This window comes from Uranotaenia lowii, chromosome 3 (assembly GCF_029784155.1).
Source record: "Uranotaenia lowii strain MFRU-FL chromosome 3, ASM2978415v1, whole genome shotgun sequence".
NCBI classification, from domain to species: Eukaryota; Metazoa; Arthropoda; class Insecta; order Diptera; family Culicidae; genus Uranotaenia; species Uranotaenia lowii.
In genome coordinates, this window is record NC_073693.1 from 56,257,669 (window position 1) to 56,266,221 (window position 8,553).

Sequence of the window (8,553 nt, forward strand, 5' to 3'; positions counted from 1 at the left end):
AAAAATTACAAAAATTACAAAAATTACAAAAATTACAAAAAATTACAAAAATTACAAAAATTACAAAAATTACAAAAATTACAAAAATTACAAAAATTACAAAAATTACAAAAATTACAAAAATTACAAAAATTACAAAAATTACAAAAATTACAAAAATTACAAAAATTACAAAAATTACAAAAATTACAAAAATTACAAAAATTACAAAAATTACAAAAATTACAAAAATTACAAAAATTACAAAAATTACAAAAATTACAAAAATTACAAAAATTACAAAAATTACAAAAATTACAAAAATTACAAAAATTACAAAAATAACAAAAATTACAAAAATTACAAAAATTACAAAAATTACAAAAATTACAAAAATTACAAAAATTACAAAAATTACAAAAATTACAAAAATTACAAAAATTACAAAAATTACAAAAATTACAAAAATTACAAAAATTACAAAAATAACAAAAATAACAAAAATTACAAAAATTACCAAAATTACAAAAATTACAAAAATTACAAAAATTACAAAAATTACAAAAATTACAAAAATTACAAAAATTACAAAAATTACAAAAATTACAAAAATTACAAAAATTACAAAAATTACAAAAATTACAAAAATTACAAAAATTACAAAAATTACAAAAATTACAAAAATTACAAAAATTACAAAAATTACAAAAATTACAAAAATTACAAAAATTTCAAAAATTACAAAAATTACAAAAATGACAAAAATTACAAAAATTACAAAAATTACAAAAATTACAAAAATTACAAAAATTACAAAAATTAAAAATTACAAAAATTACAAAAATTACAAAAATTACAAAAATTACAAAAATTGCAAAAATTACAAAAATTACAAAAATTTCAAAAATGACAAAAATTACAAAAATTTCAAAAATTACAAAAACTATAAAAACTTTAAAAATGACAAATATTTCAAAAATTACAAAAATTATAAAAATTACAAAAATTACAAATATTCCAAAAATTACAAAAATTACAAAAATTACAAAAATTACAAAAATTACAAAAATTACAAAAATTACAAAAATTACAAAAATTACAAAAATTACAAAAATTACAAAAATTACAACAATTACAAAAATTACAAAAATTACAAAAATTACAAAAATTACAAAAATTACAAAAATTCCAAAAATTACAAAAATTACAAAAATTACAAAAATTACAAATGTTACAAAAATTACAAAAATATTAAAATTACAAAATCGACAAAAATTACAAAAATTACAAAAATTACAAAAATTACAAAAATTACAAAAATTACAAAAATTACAAAAATTACAAAAATTACAAAAATTACAAAAATTACAAAAATTACAAAAATTACAAAAATTACAAAAATTACAAAAATTACAAAAATTACAAAAATTACAAAAATTACAAAAATTACAAAAATTACAAAAATTACAAAAATTACAAAAATTACAAAAATTACAAAAATTACAAAAATTACAAAAATTACAAAAATTACAAAAATGACAAAAATGACAAAAATGACAAAAATTACAAAAACTTTAAAAATGACGAATATTACAAAAATTACAAAAATTACCAAAATTACAAAAATTACAAATATTCTTAATACTACAAAAATTACAAAAATGACAAAAATTACAAAAATTACAAAAATGACAAAAATTACAAAAAATTACAAAAATTACAAAAATTACAAAAATTACAAAAGTTACAAAATTTACAAAAATTACAAAAATTACAAAAATTACAAAAATTACAAAAATTACAAATGTTACAAAAATTACAAAAATATTAAAATTACAAAATCGACAAAAATTACAAAAATTACAAAAATTACAAAAATTACAAAAATTACAAAAATTACAAAAATTACAAAAATTACAAAAATTACAAAAATTACAAAAATTACAAAAATTACAAAAATTACAAAAATTACAAAAATTACAAAAATTGCAAAAATTACAAAAGTTACAAAAATTACAAAAATGACAAAAATGACAAAAATGACAAAAATGACAAAAATGACAAAAATGACAAAAATGACAAAAATGACAAAAATGACAAAAATGACAAAAATGACAAAAATGACAAAAATGACAAAAATGACAAAAATGACAAAAATGACAAAAATGACAAAAATGACAAAAATGACAAAAATGACAAAAATGACAAAAATGACAAAAATGACAAAAATGACAAAAATGACAAAAATGACAAAAATGACAAAAATGACAAAAATGACAAAAATGACAAAAATGACAAAAATGACAAAAATTACAAAAATGACAAAAATGAAAAAAATGACAAAAATGACAAAAATGACAAAAATGACAAAAATGACAAAAATGACAAAAATGACAAAAAAGACAAAAATGACAAAAGTGACAAAAATGACAAAAATGACAAAAATGACAAAAATGACAAAAATGACAAAAATGACAAAAATGACAAAAATGACAAAAATGACAAAAATGACAAAAATTACAAAAATGACAGAAATGACAAAAATGACAAAAATGACAAAAATGACAAAAAAGACAAAAATGACAAAAATGACAAAAATGACAAAAATTACAAAAATTACAAAAATAACAAAAATGACAAAAATGACAAAATTGACAAAATTGACAAAATGTCAAAAATGACAAAAATGACCAAAATGACAAAAATGACAAGAATGACAAAAATGACAAAACTGACAAAAATGACAAAAATGACAAAAATGACAAAAATGACAAAAATGACAAAAATGACAAAAAGGACAAAAATTACAAAAATGACAAAAATGACAAAAATGACAAAAATGACAAAAATGACAAAAATGACAAAAATGACAAAAATGACAAAAATGACAAAAATGACAAAAATGACAAAAATGACAAAAATGATAAAAATGGTAAAAATAACAAAAATGACAAAAATGACAAAAATGACAAAAATGACAAAAATGACAAAATTGACAAATTGTCAAAAATGACAAAAATGACCAAAATGACAAAAATGACAAAAATGACAAAAATGACAAAAATGACAAAAATGACAAAAATGACAAAACTGACAAAAATGACAAAAATGACAAAAATGACAAAAATGACAAAAATGACAAAAATGACAAAAATGACAAAAAGGACAAAAATGACAAAAATGACAAAAATGACAAAAATGACAAAAATGACAAAAATGACAAAAATGACAAAAATGACAAAAATGACAAAAATGACAAAAATGACAAAAATGACAAAAATGACAAAAATGACAAAAATGACAAAAATGACAAAAATGACAAAAATGACAAAAATGACAAAAATGACAAAAATGACAAAAATGACAAAAATGACAAAAATGACAAAAATGACAAAAATGACAAAAATGACAAAAATGACAAAAATGACAAAAATGACAAAAATGACAAAAATGACAAAAATGACAAAAATGACAAAAATGACAAAAATGACAAAAATGACAAAAATGACAAAAATGACAAAAATGACAAAAATGACAAAAATGACAAAAATGACAAAAATGACAAAAATGACAAAAATGACAAAAATGACAAAAATGACAAAAATGACAAAAATGACAAAAATGACAAAAATGACAAAAATGACAAAAATGACAAAAATGACAAAAATGACAAAAATGACAAAAATGACAAAAATGACAAAAATGACAAAAATGACAAAAATGACAAAAATGACAAAAATGACAAAAATGACAAAAATGACAAAAATGACAAAAATGACAAAAATGACAAAAATGACAAAAATGACAAAAATGACAAAAATGACAAAAATGACAAAAATGACAAAAATGACAAAAATGACAAAAATGACAAAAATGACAAAAATGACAAAAATGACAAAAATGACAAAAATGACAAAAATGACAAAAATGACAAAAATGACAAAAATGACAAAAATGACAAAAATGACAAAAATGACAAAAATGACAAAAATGACAAAAATGACAAAAATGAAAAAAATGACAAAAATGACAAAAATGACAAAAATGACAAAAATAACAAAAATGACAAAAATGACAAAAATGACAAAAATGACAAAAGTGACAAAAATGACAAAAATGACAAAAATGACAAAAATGACAAAAATGACAAAAATGACAAAAATGACAAAAATGACAAAAATGACAAAAATGACAAAAATGACAAAAATGACAAAAATGACAAAAATGACAAAAATGACAAAAATGACAAAAATGACAAAAATGACAAAAATGACAAAAATTACAAAAATGACAGAAATGACAAAAATGACAAAAATGACAAAAATGACAAAAATTACAAAAATTACAAAAATTACAAAAATTACAAAAATTACAAAAATTACAAAAATTACAAAAATTACAAAAATTACAAAAATTACAAAAATTACAAAAATTACAAAAATTACAAAAATTACAAAAATTACAAAAATTACAAAAATTACAAAAATTACAAAAATTACAAAAATTACAAAAATTACAAAAATTACAAAAATGACAAAAATGACAAAAATGACAAAAATTACAAAAATTACAAAAATTACAAAAATTACATAAACTATAAAAATGACAAATATTACAAAAATTACAAAAATTTCAAAAATTACAAAAACTATAAGAATGACAAATATTTCAAAAATTACAAAAATTACCAAAATTACAAAAATTACAAATATTACAAAAACTACAAAAATAACAAAAATTACAAAAATTACAAAAATTACAAAAATTACAAAAATTACAAAAATTACAAAAATTACAAAAATTACAAAAATTACAAAAATTACAAAAATTACAAAAATTACAAAAATTACAAAAATTACAAAAATTACAAAAATTACAAAAATTACAAAAATTACAAAAATTACAAAAATTACAAAAATTACAAAAATTACAAAAATTACAAAAATTACAAAAATTACAAAAATTACAAAAATTACAAAAATTTCAAAAATTACAAAAATTACAAAAATTACAACAATTACAAAAATGACAAAAATGACAAAAATGACAAAAATGACAAAAATGACAAAAATTACAAAAATGACAAAAATGACAAAAATGACAAAAATGACAAAAATGACAAAAATGACAAAAATGACAAAAATGACAAAAATGACAAAAATGACAAAAATGACAAAAATTACAAAAATTACAAAAATTACAAAAATTACAAAAAATTACAAAAATTACAAAAATTACAAAAATTACAAAAATTACAAAAATTACAAAAATTACAAAAATTACAAAAATTTCAAAAATTACAAAAATTACAAAAATTACAAAAATTACAAAAATTACAAAAATTACAAAAATTACAAAAATTACAAAAATTACAAAAATTACAAAAATTACAAAAATTACAAAAATTACAAAAATTACAAAAATTACAAAAATTACAAAAATTACAAAAATTACAAAAATTACAAAAATTACAAAAATTACAAAAATTACAAAAATTACAAAAATTACAAAAATTACAAAAATTACAAAAATTACAAAAATTACAAAAATTACAAAAATGACAAAAATGACAAAAATGACAAAAATGACAAAAATGACAAAAATGACAAAAATGACAAAAATGACAAAAATTACAAAAATTACAAAAATGACAGAAATGACAAAAATGACAAAAATGACAAAAATGACAAAAAAGACAAAAATGACAAAAATGACAAAAATGACAAAAATTACAAAAATTACAAAAATAACAAAAATGACAAAAATGACAAAATTGACAAAATGTCAAAAATGACAAAAATGACCAAAATGACAAAAATGACAAGAATGACAAAAATGACAAAACTGACAAAAATGACAAAAATGACAAAAATGACAAAAATGACAAAAATGACAAAAATGACAAAAATGACAAAAATGACAAAAATGACAAAAAGGACAAAAATTACAAAAATGACAAAAATGACAAAAATGACAAAAATGACAAAAATGACAAAAATGACAAAAATGACAAAAATGACAAAAATGACAAAAATGACAAAAATGACAAAAATGACAAAAATGACAAAAATGACAAAAATGATAAAAATGGTAAAAATAACAAAAATGACAAAAATGACAAAAATGACAAAAATGACAAAATTGACAAATTGTCAAAAATGACAAAAATGACCAAAATGACAAAAATGACAAAAATGACAAAAATGACAAAAATGACAAAAATGACAAAAATGACAAAAATGACAAAAATGACAAAAATGACAAAAATGACAAAAATGACAAAAATGACAAAAATGACAAAAATGACAAAAATGACAAAAATGACAAAAATGACGAAAAGGACAAAAATGACAAAAATGACAAAAATGACAAAAATGACAAAAAGGACAAAAATGACAAAAATGACAAAAATGACAAAAATGACAAAAATGACAAAAATGACAAAAATGACAAAAATGACAAAAATGACAAAAATGACAAAAATGACAAAAATGACAAAAATGACAAAAATGACAAAAATGACAAAAATGACAAAAATGACAAAAATGACAAAAATGACAAAAATGACAAAAATGACAAAAATGACAAAAATGACAAAAATGACAAAAATGACAAAAATGACAAAAATGACAAAAATGACAAAAATGACAAAAATGACAAAAATGACAAAAATGACAAAAATGACAAAAATGACAAAAATGACAAAAATGACAAAAATGACAAAAATGACAAAAATGACAAAAATGACAAAAATGACAAAAATGACAAAAATGACAAAAATGACAAAAATGACAAAAATGACAAAAATGACAAAAATGACAAAAATGACAAAAATGACAAAAATGACAAAAATGACAAAAATGACAAAAATGACAAAAATGACAAAAATGACAAAAATGACAAAAATGACAAAAATGACAAAAATGACAAAAATGACAAAAATGACAAAAATGACAAAAATGACAAAAATGACAAAAATGACAAAAATGACAAAAATGACAAAAATGACAAAAATGACAAAAATGACAAAAATGACAAAAATGACAAAAATGACAAAAATGACAAAACTGACAAAAATGACAAAAATGACAAAAATGACAAAAATGACAAAAATGACAAAAATGACAAAAATGACAAAAATGACAAAAATGACAAAAATGACAAAAATGACAAAAATGACAAAAATGACAAAAATGACAAAAATGACAAAAATGACAAAAATGACAAAAATGACAAAAATGACAAAAATGACAAAAATAACAAAAATGACAAAAATGACAAAAATGACAAAAATGACAAAAGTGACAAAAATGACAAAAATGACAAAAATGACAAAAATGACAAAAATGACAAAAATGACAAAAATGACAAAAATGACAAAAATGACAAAAATGACAAAAATGACAAAAATGACAAAAATGACAAAAATGACAAAAATGACAAAAATGACAAAAATGACAAAAATGACAAAAATGACAAAAATGACAAAAATGACAAAAATGACAAAAATGACAAAAATTACAAAAATGACAGAAATGACAAAAATGACAAAAATGACAAAAATTACAAAAATTACAAAAATTACAAAAATTACAAAAATTACAAAAATTACAAAAATTACAAAAATTACAAAAATTACAAAAATTACAAAAATTACAAAAATTACAAAAATTACAAAAATGACAAAAATTGCAAAAATTACAAAAATTACAAAAATTACAAAAATTACAAAAATTACAAAAATTACAAAAATTACAAAAATTACAAAAATTACAAAAATTACAAAAATTACAAAAATGACAAAAATTGCAAAATTTACAAAAATTACAAAAATTACAAAAATTACAAAAATTACATAAACTATAAAAATGACAAATATTACAAAAATTACAAAAATTTCAAAAATTACAAAAACAATAAGAATGACAAATATTTCAAAAATTACAAAAATGACAAAAATGACAAAAATTACAAATATTACAAAAACTACAAAAATAACAAAAATTACAAAAATTACAAAAATTACAAAAATTACAAAAATTACAAAAATTACAAAAATTACAAAAATTACAAAAATTACAAAAATTACAAAAATTACAAAAATTACAAAAATTACAAAAATTACAAAAATTACAAAAATTACAAAAATTACAAAAATTACAAAAATTACAAAAATTACAAAAATTACAAAAATTACAAAAATTACAAAAATTACAAAAATTTCAAAAATTACAAAAATTACAAAAATAACAACAATTACAAAAATTACAAAAATTTCAAAAATTACAAAAATTTCAAAAATTTCAAAAATTTCAAAAATTTCAAAAATTACAAAAATTACAAAAATTACAAAAATTACAAAAATTACAAAAATTACAAAAATTACAAAAATTACAAAAATTACAAAAATGACAAAAATTACAAAAATTACAAAAATTACAAAAATTACAAAAAATTACAAAAATTACAAAAATTACAAAAATTACAAAAATTACAAAAATTACAAAAATTACAAAAATTACAAAAATTACAAAAATTACAAAAATTACAAAAATTACAAAAATTACAAAAATT